The sequence below is a fragment of the Pongo abelii genome, chromosome 1 (genome assembly GCF_028885655.2).
Source record: "Pongo abelii isolate AG06213 chromosome 1, NHGRI_mPonAbe1-v2.0_pri, whole genome shotgun sequence".
In the NCBI taxonomy this organism is placed as follows: Eukaryota; Metazoa; Chordata; class Mammalia; order Primates; family Hominidae; genus Pongo; species Pongo abelii.
The window spans coordinates 34862788-34876852 of record NC_071985.2 but is presented as its reverse complement, the minus strand read 5'-3'; positions in this window follow the sequence as shown (position 1 = coordinate 34876852).

Sequence of the window (14065 nt, the reverse complement as noted above, 5' to 3'; positions counted from 1 at the left end):
GGTGTTACAATCGCTTCCGTTTATAGATAAGGAAACTAAGGATTAAAGAGATGAAGTAACTTGTCTCTTTTTGTTGCTATTTTTAGATTGTGGTTTTCCATATTTTCAGGATTTTGATATTTGTTTGTTTATTTAGGATCTCGTCGCATAGAGTTGAGACACCCACACTTTATCCTCATTCCTAACACATTCTCTTCCTCACTTCAAGCACTGCCTCTCTTCTGTTTATTTTATAATTCTTCCTCCTTTATTCCCTATTCCTAACTAACTTCTCCCCCTGCAGCCCGGCTTCTGAGGTAGTGCAGCTAAGGCAGTAAATCGCAGTTAATCATATACAGTATACTCAAGCTAGATTGCCTAGGCTGACCTCCTTGCTTTGCAGTTTACTAGCTGTGTGACATGAGGAAGTTCTCTGTCATTAATTACTTGAACAATTTGCTTCCCGCCATTTTGTTTTTTCTTCCGGTATTTCTAATAGACTTGGACACCTGATTATCAAATTTCCTCATTTTCTCTTTTTTTTTTCCCCATTCTCTATCCTTATCCTTTCCTAATGCATCCCAGGGTAACTCCTTGACCTAATCTTCCAGATCATGTCTTTATTAGATACCTTCAATATTGAAGCAATCCATCAAATTCTTTATTCAGTAACTGCAGGATTCATTCTCAATATTTCTAATTCTTTTACTGAACTATTCTCACTTCATGTTGCTAGTATCTTCTCTCAACTTTTCAAGCATATTTATTCTTTTCTTAAATGTTATTTTTAATTGATACATAATAAATGTACATATTTTCATGGCACTTGTGATAATTTAATACATTCATATAATTTGTAAAGATCAAATCAGTTAAATTGAAATATCCGTCACCTTAAATCAATCTTTCTTTCTTTCTTTCTTTTTTTGAGACAATCTTGCTGTGTCACCCAGGCTGGAGTGCAGTGGCACAATCTCAGCTCACTGCAACCTCTGCCTCCCGTGTTGAAGCAATTCTCCTGCCTCAGCCTCCTTAGTAGCTGGGACGACAGACACCTGCCATCACAGCCAGCTAATTTTTTTTTATATATATATTTTTTGATAGAAACAAGTTTTCACCATGTTGGCCAGGCTGGTCTCGAACTCCTGGCCTCAAGTGATCCACTCGCCTTGGCCTCCCAAAGTGCTGGGTGGGATTACAGGCATGAGTCACTGCACCCAGCCAAATATTTCTTTTCTTTATGCTAGAAATTATTTTCTTCCAGATATTTCTAAATGTATGACAGATTATTGTTATTATTTTTGTTTGAAATTCTTTTTCTGTTTTCCACTAGTTCTACCTTCTCTGGCTTAAGCTGTTTCATTGGTTTGTTGTTTCTCAAACTTGCAGTTCTCAGAATTTTCCCTCTGAGCTCATCCTTGTTCCATGGACATGGGGCACAAGTCTGGCCAAGCGTGTGCTTCTCCAGGTGAATTAGTGTCTATGTTGTTGTGTGTGATTATGTGAGGGGCATAGCATTGTGCTCAACTGGTCTCCAAGCAACCTCTGAATAATCTTTTATTGGACACAGCCACTCTATCATAAGTGGATGCCCACAGGGTAGTGAGAGCAGGGATGTATGTGTGTGTGCGGTGGTGAGGGGGTTAATTATCAGGGGCTGGTCAAACCAACTACATGCATTGCCATCTGCTCATAAGCACACTAAGTTATGGCACTGCCTTGCAGCTATCGTGCTGCCACTAGCCTGTACTGTTAATGTCCTGCCTCTGCAGTACCAAGTTGGGGGTGGCACAGGGAATCTGCCTAGAGGATGAGGAAACGGCAAAACTAAAACAAAATTTTTCCCAAACCCATTCCCTATTTGTGACCTCAGACCCTCTTCATCTGCTAACCAGTGGACCAAATCAACTTCTATCCACCCCAAGGATTTCTGCGGTTTGTTGCTGAGCACAGCCTGAAGATCCATCATCTCCTCTATCTTCCTGCAGCATCTCCTCTATCTTCCTGCAGCATCTCCTCCAGGAGACAACTCTCAGTCTGTGCTGCTGTGCTGCTTGTCTTTTCTTCCCTTTTTTTTTTTTTTTTTTTTTTTTTTCAGATGGAATCTCGCTCTGTTATCAGGCAGGAGTGCGGTGGCGCGATCTTGGCTCACTGCAACCTCCGCCTCCCGGGTTCAAGCAATTCTTCTGCCTCAGCCTCCTGAGTAGCTGGGACTACAGGCATGCGCTATCAGGCCCAGCTAATTTTTGTATTTTTAGTAGAGATGGGGTTTCACCATGTTGGCCAGGATCGTCTTCATCTCCTGACCTCGTGATATGCTCCCCTCGGCCTCCCAAAGTGCTGGGATTACAGGCGTGAGCCACTGCGCCCGGCCCATGCTGCTTTTCTGTCTTGTCCCAAACCAGAAGCCTTGTAAGTTTTCCAAGATCACCAAGCTGGTCAATGATAGAGCTGGGACTCAAACTCTAATCTATTTGACTCTAAACCTTGTGCTTTTAACCCCAGCACTACACTCAGGGTTTTCTGAGACTTTAAAGATGATCAGGTCAAATTATCCATTCAGCTAAAAATTTTATTTTATTCCAAATATTTCCTACTAAAGGAAACCTGGGCTCCTTGGAGAAATGGCAAACTCTTGGTCTCAGGGTGAAAAATATACAAGAAAACTTGCAAAAGAACATGGGTTTTGGTGTGATTTTTATCCTTCACTGTGTTAATGTGGTATATCACATTAGTGAATTTCATATGTTGAACTGTCCCTGCATCCGAGGAATAAATCCCACTTGGTCATGGTGTATGGTCCTTTTACTGGGCTGTTGAATTTGTTTTTTTGCTAGCATTTTGTTGAGGATTTGTATATTTATACTCAAAAGGAATATTGGCCTGTAATTTTCTTTTCTTGTGGCGTCCTTGTCTGGCTTTGGTATCAAGGTTTCAAAATATATTGCAAAGCCATAGTATTTAAAACAGTATGCTACTGGCATAAAGACAGACATATAGGCCTATGAAATAAAACAGAGGTCCCAGAAAAAAATCCACACATATATGGTCAATTGTTCTTCAACAAGGTTGCCAAGAATACATAATGAGGAAAGGACAGTTTCTTCAACAGATTGTGTTGGGAAAACTGGATATCCCCATGCAAAAGAATGAAACTGGACCCATATCTTACACCATATGCAAAAATCAACTCAAAACACACTAAATACTGAAATGTAAGTCGTGAAACTGTAAAAGTTCTAGAAGAAAACATAGGGGAAAACTTCATGATACTGGCCTTGGCAATGATTTTGTGCATATGATCCCAAAAGCACAGGTAACAAAAGCAAAAACAGACAAGTGAGACTACAACAAACTGAAAAGCTTCTGTACAGCAAAATAATCAACAGAGTGAAAAGGTAACCTACAAAATTGGAGAAAATATTTGCTAACTGTATATCTAATAAGGGGTTAATTCCCAAAATATGTAAGGAACTCTTACAACTCAGTTGCAAAAATCTAACAACCTGATTTTAAAAAGGGCTAAAAACCTGAATAGAGGCTGGGTGTGGTGGCTCACACCTATAATTCCAGCATTTTGGAAGGCCAAGGAGGGAGGACTGCTTGAACCTAGGAGTTCAAGACCAGCCTGGGCAACAAAGTGAGATCCCATGTATACAAAAAATTAAAAAAATCGGACATGGTGCATGTGTCTGTACTCCCAGCTACAGAAGGGCGTATTGCTTCAGCCCAAGAGACTGAAGTTGCAGTGATGACCCGTGATCACAGCCCTGTACTCCAGCCTGAGCAACAGAGCAAGATCCTGTCTCAAAAACAAAATAGCACAAAAGTTATACATAACCGAAGGACCAAATGACTCAGAAACTACCTTGAAATACACTTTCGTGGCTCAAGAAGGGCCAATTTTACCATCAACAGGAAAATAATGGCAATTAGTTGAAACACTTCAACTGTGTTTAAATCCCTAAGTTCACGATGGTGCAAGAAAAAAAAAAAGTAATTAGTCACCAATGAAACCAAGTTATTATTTTGAAAATCGATTAATGGCTAGAAATAAATCATTCATCTTTTTTTCTAAAAACTGATACCACTGATTAGTCATAGATGAGAATGGGTTTTCCATTATGGAAATATTCTAGATAATAAATGAAAAAGGATGATAAAATTAAAATACCACTATTTTGTGGCTTTTGGTACAGTAATGGATCCAGGCATGAGTATCAGTGGTTGCTTAACATGACAAAAACAGAGATGATCAGACATGAGACTATCACCATTTTGTTCTGAGAAAGATAGCCTCAGTCTATCAAATCTGTAGAATAGATTCAGCTACCAATTTACAAAAAATACGTGAACAGAGGAATATGTTCAAACAGACTCAGACACAATCAGAGGAATCTAGCCTGTGGAAAACAATAGCAAAATTTTTTTTTTTTTTTGAGACGGAGTCTCACTGTTGCCCAGGCTGGAGTGCAATGGCACGATCTCGGCTCACTGAAACCTCCGCCTCCCAGGTTCAAGTAATTCTTCTGCCTCAGACTCCCAAGTAGCTGGGATTACAGGTGTGTGCCACCACAACCAGCTAAATTTTGTATTTTTAGTAGAGATGGGATTTCACCATGGTGGCCAGGCTGGTCTCGAACTCCTGACCTCGTGATCCACCTGCCTCAGCCTCCCAAAGTGCTGGGATTACAGGCGTGAGCCACCACGCCCGGCCAGGAAATTTTTTTTTAACAAATACATTTCAAAAAGAGGGGGAACAAATAGGAGGACTCTATAGATTAAAAAGGACTTAAAAGACATATCAACTATCTATCTCATGTGACCTTACTTGTATCCTAATTCAAATAAACTCTAAAACAAGAAAGCCATTTATGCTCTTTATGAAGAAATTTGCACACTGGCTAGATAGATATTAAGGAATTATTGTAAAATATTTTAGATGTGATAGCTGGCATTGAGTTTATGTAACATTAAAGAATCCTTCTCTTTTAGAGTATTATTGAAATACTTATGGTTGAAATGTTCTGGCATCTGGGTTTTGTTTCCAAATAACACAGACGTGGGAAAGGGGTATATAGGTAAAGAAAGATTGGGCAATGAGTTGATGACTGATGAAGCTGGGTGATGGCTATGTGGGGGTTCATTATACTATTATGTATTATGTTTAATTTTGGATAAGTATGAAATAATAATAAAGTTAAAAACCTAAAAGTTTTTAAGAGAAATATATATTACAAAATAATATATTTTCTTTCTCTCTCACTCTTTTTTTTTTTTCTTTTTTGAGACGAGGTCTTGTTCTGTCACCCAGGCTGGAGTGCAGTGGTGCAATCTTGGTTCCCTGCAATCTCTGCTACCCTCCTGCCCCCACGGCTCAAGCATCCATCCTCCATCCTCCCACCTCAGCCTCCTGAGTAGCTGGGACCATTTTTTTGTGTTTTTAGTAGAGATGGGGTCTCTGCCATGTTGCCCAGGCTAGTCTCGAAATCCTGGGCTCAAGTGATCCACCTGCATCGGCCTCCCAAAGCAAATAATATGTTTTCATCTCAAACAATGTTGAAGTACATAATTAAAAGATGGGTTGTCTGTTTTGATATCCCATTTCTGTCTTAACATTCCCTGAAGGTAATCACTTTATACTGATGCAGACAAAAGTTTTATGTCTGCAGACAAAAGTTTTACTGATGCAGACAAAAGTACATATATGTATATATAATACATTATATGTAAATAATGTATTATGAATTATATATTTATATATGTAAATATATTTTGGTGCAAGAAAAATCTGAAGTTAAACCTTAGCTACTATAAAATGCTGACTGTGAGTCATTCCACATATTTGGGTGAGACAAGTTTTTTTTTTTTAGTTCTATATATATATACATATATATATGTATCTCAAACTGTTAACAATATGGAGAAAAAGTGACATTTTTGTTTGTGTCAAATTTGGGATTTGAACTTGTCAGAGTAAGTTCAAAGGTGTCTCACTTTGGAGAAAGCACAATATAAAAATTTTGAACTTACGAAACGAATTTGTTTTGGATTGGTTAGAAGAAATCTTCACTAAAAACAAGTAGCCATATATAACCAAGGGCTCCCTTAAATTGTGAATGCCACTACTGATTTTGATTTTTTACATTTTGCTAAATTTAGGCACAACTCTTCAAACACACCCCATGGTTTATGATCTGGATTTGAAGTCAGGAGACCTGAGTCTTTAGACAGATAACCTTTGTGTTGGGCATAAAAATAACTGGTCAATCCTATTAATTCAGTTTTTTTAAGCATCTGTTTCAGCTAGAATTATTCCATTAAAATTGCTGGTTAGTAAATCACAGTAGACTTGTCCAGGAAAGAAAAGGAGAAAATAAAACTCAGCAAGCATAAAAACCTAAATAGAAACTAAGTATCATATCTACATGGACCTTACTTAAAAACACTTAGTGTGTGCATGGATCTTATTATTCTATCTTCTGACAAGAAGCAGAAAGATGAATTTGCAGGGTCCTTATGCATGCAGGGAACCACCTACTCCCACCCATCTGTTAAGGCAGCTCCATATGTTCTACAAAATCAATGTAATCTTTTTGTTAAAATTTCTCCAATTAGGGAGATAATGTTTCTGTCCAGTTTTCCCACAAACTCCTTATAAACAGTAGAATTTAATCTATTACAAGCTATATGCAGATTAATATTGACTAATGGGAATAATTTTTTTCCATGTACATAAGGTAATGTTAACATGAATTCAAAAACTTTTTTTTTTGAGATGGGCTCTCGCTTTGTTAGCCAGACTGAAGTGCAGTGGTGCAATCACAGCTCACCGCAGCCTTGAGCTCCCAGATTCAAGTAATCTCTTGCCTCAGCCACCTGAGTAGTTGGGACCACAGATGCGTGCCACCATGCCAGGCTAATTTTTTTTTTTTTTTTTTTTTAGTAGGGATGGGGTCTCTCTATGTTACCCAGGCTGATGTCAAACTCGTGAGCTCAAGTGATCTTCTACTTCAGCCTCCCAAAGTGCTGGATTTACAGGCATGAGCCACTGTGGCTGGCCTCAAAAACATTTAATAAGCCCCTGCTGTTTGCTAAATGATGATAATACAAGGTTGAGTAAGACATGTTTTGGGCTGAACTTTTAAAACATCTTCCATATTTAGACCGAAACAGGTCTTTGTCATCATCTTTCTCTCTTCCTGTACTTAATAAAGCATTTTGAATAAATACATGAAATTTGATAATGTTGAAGAATGTGTTTTTTAAAAAATAATAGAATATAGGGGAAATGTTCAATAGCTAATTTTCTTGAAGAATATTACTACCACATTTTTCTGTATTCTTTAAAGAAGAATCATTCAAATTAAATGATGCTTGACATAAAACTTCAACAAATATTATGACATCATGAAATGAAAACAGAATAAGATTCCAGAAAACAATCCTCAGTAGAAACATTGAACATCATTTCTCTAAAATAGCATTTTTCTGTAAGAGCTATAAATGAAACATAGAAGAATATTCTAACTTCATAATTCCTAAAATATGAAAATCATACAAAGGAAGTAAACGATGCAAAAATAAGGACCCAAATATTTCAATATAAATAATAGCTGTTCTGCAAAGTGAGTTACATTCCTCTGTGTATTTAATATATGACTGAATACGTGCCTTTATTGATTTGCAGCCAGCAAATGCACTGGTATCAATTTTAGTGTAGAAAGCAAATGTTACAAAAAAAAAGTTTGAGAAATTCCGTATATCTGTGGAGGATTAGTCATTTCTTAAATTCTGTAACCAAGAACATAAATGTTAATATATATTTGTACAAAACTATCAGTTTCTTCAAAAATGTGCAGAAATAACTGACTTATTAAAAAATTGGCAGGATAGGAATTTATGATTCATATGTAAGCGACCCTCCATTCCAGCTGTTGGTAGCCATGCCTGGGCTCCGGCCTCCCTGTGTGACACATGGTGAGCTCACCACTGTGTCTTAGCAAGAGTTTGTAAGGGGAGAAAGTGACATTTTCACTTGTACTAAAATTGAGATTTCATCACAGAAGTTCAGCGGTGCCTTACTTTGGAGAAAACCTAATATAAAAATTCCAAACTTATGAAATACATATTTTGGGGGTGGCTTCTCATTCAAGGTAAATCACCAGAGCTATCAACATAGGCTTTTAATTATGTGCAGAAGCATTGATTATTAAGTATGAATTCAATATCTACACTAATTTTCTTACCCACACCTTTGATTTAGGATTGGGACATGAGGTCAGACATATGTGATTATGACAAGTTGTAACAGCTGGCTGTGTGACTCTACAGTTCACTTATAGGCCCTTATTACCCTAAAAATACAATAAGGGGAATTGGCCTGAAGACTTCTTTAATTCTAAAATTGTATGATTTGCTGATTTCTCTAAGATAAACTCTCTGGTGCATTTCTGGCCTCAGACGTTCATAGTTTCCTCACATGTTCCTTCCTCCAAATGTCTGATTTTAAAGAGCAGTGGTTTTGGCTAATGCTGTAGGAACTACGCTAGTAGTGGGTTTCCCACAGTTCTAGGACTATAGCTATCTTACGTCTGGGTTTTTCAGGAAATACCAATAAAAAATAATCGCCTAGTCTCCAAACGCCAGCACGAGATCCGGGTACTGAGGTGCCCTACAGATAAAATATACTGACTGTCTCTAAAAAGTTAATACATAAAATTTCTTCAATTTCCTGTGTATCTCTCACACAGTTTTTTAAACTTCTAGTGCCTGTTACCACTTGTCTATTAGTGGAAAATAGCAGTGTAAACAAGTAGCAAATTAACATATGTGGGAAAACACAGAAGACCACTGACTTTTAATTCTCTGTTTATGCCTATAAACTTATGGCTATAATTTTCTATTTCTACACATCCCATCATTATTTATTAATTCAACAGCTATATCTTGAACTCTTACTATCTGCCAGGCCTCATGCTGGGCTCTAGTTACAAGTGCACAAAACTAGACAGGCTCTTTGCCTCATGGAAGCTACAGTCCCACATGGACATAAATGTCAAATAAATTATTATGCCAAATGTATTCATAATTGAAAATTGAGTTAAATGTCATGAAGTAAAAAAGGAAAAACAATATTAAGGAAGAAAATAAGTCTTCATACCCAGAACTTGGGATATTTGAATCTTCAAAGCAATTCATCCTTTACATAGGGTGCCTCCTATAGATAATGCATGGTCTCTGAGGCCAGGCTGGGGAGTGCAGAACAGCCTGTCCTTCTTTTATATCCTCAGGTGCCCAGGTATCAACTTTTCTTTTTCCTCCTTCAGGAAAACAACAACAACAACAAACAGGCCCTTGTGTATATCAGGTTATGAAAAGTGATACCTAGCAGGTCCAGTGACCACCTAGAATTAGCCGTGACAGTGGGCTCCCTGTTGCACGTTGTACATGGCAAGTGAGAAAGCATTAAGTAGATTACTAGACATCAAGACTCACAGCTAGGCCACGGGGCCAAACCCTGTGTTTGTTTTTCTGTCCTCATTTTGCTCGGCTTCTTGGCAGCATTTCACATGTTGACTTAGACCTCTTTCCTGAAGCACAACTCCTCTTGGAACATTCATTTTTGTTTTTGGCTTTTTTCCCCATCCCTCTAGCTGTTCCTTCTCTACCTTATCTCTAAATGTTATTACCTAGGGTTCAGCCCTGAGTACTCTGTGTCTTCTCTCCTCGATTAATCACATCCATTCATGTAGCTTCAGATGCCATCTGTATACTATGACTCCCAAATTTATATCTCATTTTGAACCTTCTCTTCTGAGCTCCACTATCAAAACTGAACACTTGGCTGGGCACAGTGGCTCACACATGTAATCCCAGCACTTTGGGAGGCCGAGGTGGGCGGATCACCTGAGGTCAGTAGTTTGAGACCAGCCTGGCCAACATGGTGAAACCCCGTCTCTACCAAAAATACAAAAAAAAAAAAAAAATAGCCAGTCATGGTGGCACTTGCCCGTAATCCCAGCTACTCAGGGGGCTGAGGCAGGAGAATCACTTGAACCCCAGAGGTGGAGGTTGCAGTGAACTGAGATCGTGCCACTACACTCCAGCCTGAGTGAGAGAGAGAGACTCCATCTCAAAAAACAAAAAAACAAAAAACAAAACAAAACAAAACCTGAACACATCATTTGCATGCCTTGTGTTCCTCCCTCAGTCTACCCTGTTGCATTAAATAACACCGCTATCTACCCAGTTGTTCAAACCAGAAATCTAGGAACATCCTTGATGCCCTTACCTCCCACCACCTTCTTCATCCATCCCATCATGTCATGTCCAATCAGCTCACCTCTTCCCACACTCTGCCAACACACTAGGCCAAGCTACCATCATTTTCCACCTGAAACGCTACAGTCACCTTCTAAGTGTTTGTCTGCCTCCATTCTTGGCCCCTCCAATCTCTTTTCCATGATGCAGCCATTTTTCTCCAAGTTAAAAACCTTCAATGGCTTCCTACAGTAGTTTGAAAAATAAGCCCAAATATTTTACTATGAATCCTGCATGATCTAACCTCTGCAAACCTCTCCAACCTCATCCTGAGTCATCACTGTGCACTGTGCCCGACATACTGATTTCTTTTTCATGACCTTATTTCTGCCAAAGTTTTTCCTATCTCAGGGCCCTTGGATATGCTCTTCCATGTGTAAGGGGCATGGTTAATCTCTGCTTTTCACATAGTTGGCTCCCTATCCGTTGAAGGCTCAGTTTAAATATCACTTCCTCAGGTCTTCCAGATCACTCTCTGTATCAGGGTTCTCCAGAGAAACAGAACCAGTCGGATGGATGGATGGACGGACAGATGGATGGACAGACAGATAGATGGATAGGTGGGTAGGTAGATTAGATAGATAGATAGATAGATAGATAGACAGACAGACAGACAGACAGACAGATGCTTTCACATTGTCAGGGCTGGCAGGTCTGAAATTTGTAGCAAAGGCTGGCAGGCTGGAAACTCTTGGGCAGGAGCTGCAGTCATGGGGCAGAATTTCTTCTCTTCCTCAGGGAAATCTTAGTTTTGCTCTTAAGCCCTTTTAACTGATTGTATGAGGCTCATCCACATTATCCAAGATAATCTCCTTTACTTAAAGTCAACTGCTTGTAGATATTAACCAGATCTACAAAATACCTCCACAGCAACGCCTAGATTAGTGTTTGATTGAAAACTGGGTACTATAGCCTCACCAAGTTGACACATAAAGCTAGCCAATCACTCTCTGCTAGAAAGATTTGACTCTTTTCCATCTTTATGCAATTGGCGTATGCATCTTATTTCCTCATATCAGTATCTTGATAAGAGCCTAGAATATTTTCCTTATTAATGTTCCCAGGGCTGGACTGAGACACTTTTGACATGCAATAGACTTTCTGGGCTAGGGAATTGCTTTTATAAACTCCCCCTCACCTGTATTTTTCCATTCCAAAATGTTGCCAATTAGAGATAATGTTTAAGCATCAAACGCTGTAAAAATGTAAACTCTGCAAGTAGTAGTGATGGTTATCCTGCTATTGGGAATTCTAAGCAGGTCTTGGTAAAGAAAGGAAAAAGGAAGATGTTTGTCCAGTTCACAGTTTTGAGTCAGGCTCACTCTGACTCACAGAAAAGTACCTCCTATGACTCCTTTTCCTTCTAGCCTCTACTGTTTATATCTTTGCTTTAATTTCCTCCTCTCTCTTCACCATGGATTCCTATAACTCCAAATAGCCTTTTTTTGCACTCAAAACTGATTATTTCAGAATACTTAATGTCTGAAGTACCCCCAAATTAGCATCCAGATGTGTTATTTAGCATTCGTGAATACTGAAATTTTCCTTGCAAGAAAAGAGTTCTTCTATAATGATAGAACAATGACGCACTTTCCCTCTTATACAATAATAGGAAGAGTACACATTGTAAAATGGCAGAGGAAAACATTGTTTGAAAGAGACAGAGCCTCAATCAATTAATAGGCATGTCCTGCAAAAAGCAGTGCAAAACTCCCCCTTACCAGATAATGGGAGGGAGAGTGGAGATGGAGAAGTTCACTTACTGTAGTCAGGTGACTTCTTTAGCCATAATGACGCTAAGGTTCTTAAACTTGGCAAAATCTGAGGTATTGACACATTGGAAGCAGACAAAGACTAGACATGACTTTCATTAATTCTCATCCATATTACATAAGTGACATCTACAATCTTTGCACAGTGAAGGGATGAGAGGGAAACTAGTTGGGTTGTCAGTCATGTGAACCACTTGCTTTGCCTCCTCCTTCTGATAATGATCTTCCACCCAACTGATTGAACACTCAGGGCTGGGAGAAGGCAGGAGTGGTGACAGGATATTATCTGCAATTTGGTCTGCTTTTCTTATCTTTAGAAGTACCAACAGAAGGGAACAGAGGTTGAAATTAATGAGGTGGAAATGGGATTCTGAATTATCAGTGCATTTTAATCATCTCTGCTCACCCTTGCAGGTTGACTGCACTCAATTTCCTTTAGACTTCCCTAGGTAGAGAAGTCTACATTCATGAGAAAGAATAATTTCTCTCCTGGAAGCTCTATTCCCTGTATTATTTTTAAGGGAGATTTTAAAACTTAAGGAGGCCTCAGTAGAAAAACATTTCTACATTTGTTTCTTCGAAAAAGACTTTAAAACATCATTTGCCAATAGAGAAAGGGTTTTCCCTACTGTTTTTGGAGCACATTTCTGAAAAGTCCCTCTCCGTGATTCCTCTGCATATGTCCTTCAGAGAAGAGGAATGTAAGTAGCATAACATGCCCTCGATGCACTGATTTCTCCCTTGGTTTGTCTTGTCCTGGTCAGAGAAATAGCTTCCACTCTTTTGGATTGCTTTTAAATTCTAATGTCAGAGAACTTCCGTAAAAACCAAATATGGGCCTAGGTTGACGTGCAGCAGATTGAGAAGTTGAAATAACATATTGCCTGGACGCAACAGCTGTGAAAAGTCCGTCAGTTAGATTCTGTGGGTACGGTAAACAATGATAAAAGTCAGGCAGAGAGATCATAAAATTATGATTTTTTTTAAAGAAAAAAGTAAAGCCAGGAAAGAAAAGGCCTTTGTCTCTGGTTGACCAGCTAGCCCAAAGCTTCTACCAGAAATAGTGAAAACTGTAGTAACTTGATGTTGGCTTACAGAGAGGAGACTGCCATGTGAGTTGAGGCTTTTTAGAGGACTTGGGCTGGGCCTGGAAGGAGGTGAAGGGCTGGGTTCAAGAGAGGTGGGGAAAGAGAATTCCAAGCAGGGTTTGAAAGACGGCATAGAAATCAGGATGAGCACAGTGGTGGTGATGGAGAACTGGGGAAGGGTCAGAAGGTTCTGAAAGAGGGGCAGGAACAGGCCTCAGCGTGCCTGGGTGGTGGCCTGCGTTGGTTCTTTCTGGCGGAAAGCCTTCGTTAAGAACTTTTGAACTGCCAAGGAAATTAGTCCCCAATTCAGCTGAGTTAAAATTCAGCTCCCCCTGTCCCTCCACCTGCCCTATCCCCATTACCTGATTTCAAGATTCTGTCCTTTCACCATAAGATCTTTAAAACTGCTGAACTGATGGGGCAGAAAAGAAAATGTGAACTGTTTTTCCTAAGCAATTAATTTGAGCCTGCTGTTTAAATAACTACTGTTCTAGTATTCTCTCAACTTGTTTTCCACTTAAATTTCAAAGCAGACTCATAGCTACTCCAGACAAGGACCAGTTCTGGAATTCTACCTCCCTCTCTTCCTGTTTCTCTCTCTCTCTCTCTCTCTCACACACACACACACACACACACACACACACACACACACACACACACTGCTGGCATTACAACCTATCCCCCTTACCCACAGTTTCTAGTAGGTTCTGACCTGGGATCCATTTAATATAGCACTAGCTGGTGAAGGCAGTGAAGGAAATCCTAGCATTTAACTTTCAGCTCATAAAAAACATATGTCCATGTATACAAGCTTCAAAGGAAAGCGCAGAATTATCTTCTCACTTGGAAAAACTCTGCCATTTCCCCCATGAAAAAGAAAAACATGCTGGCCCAAGAATCTTG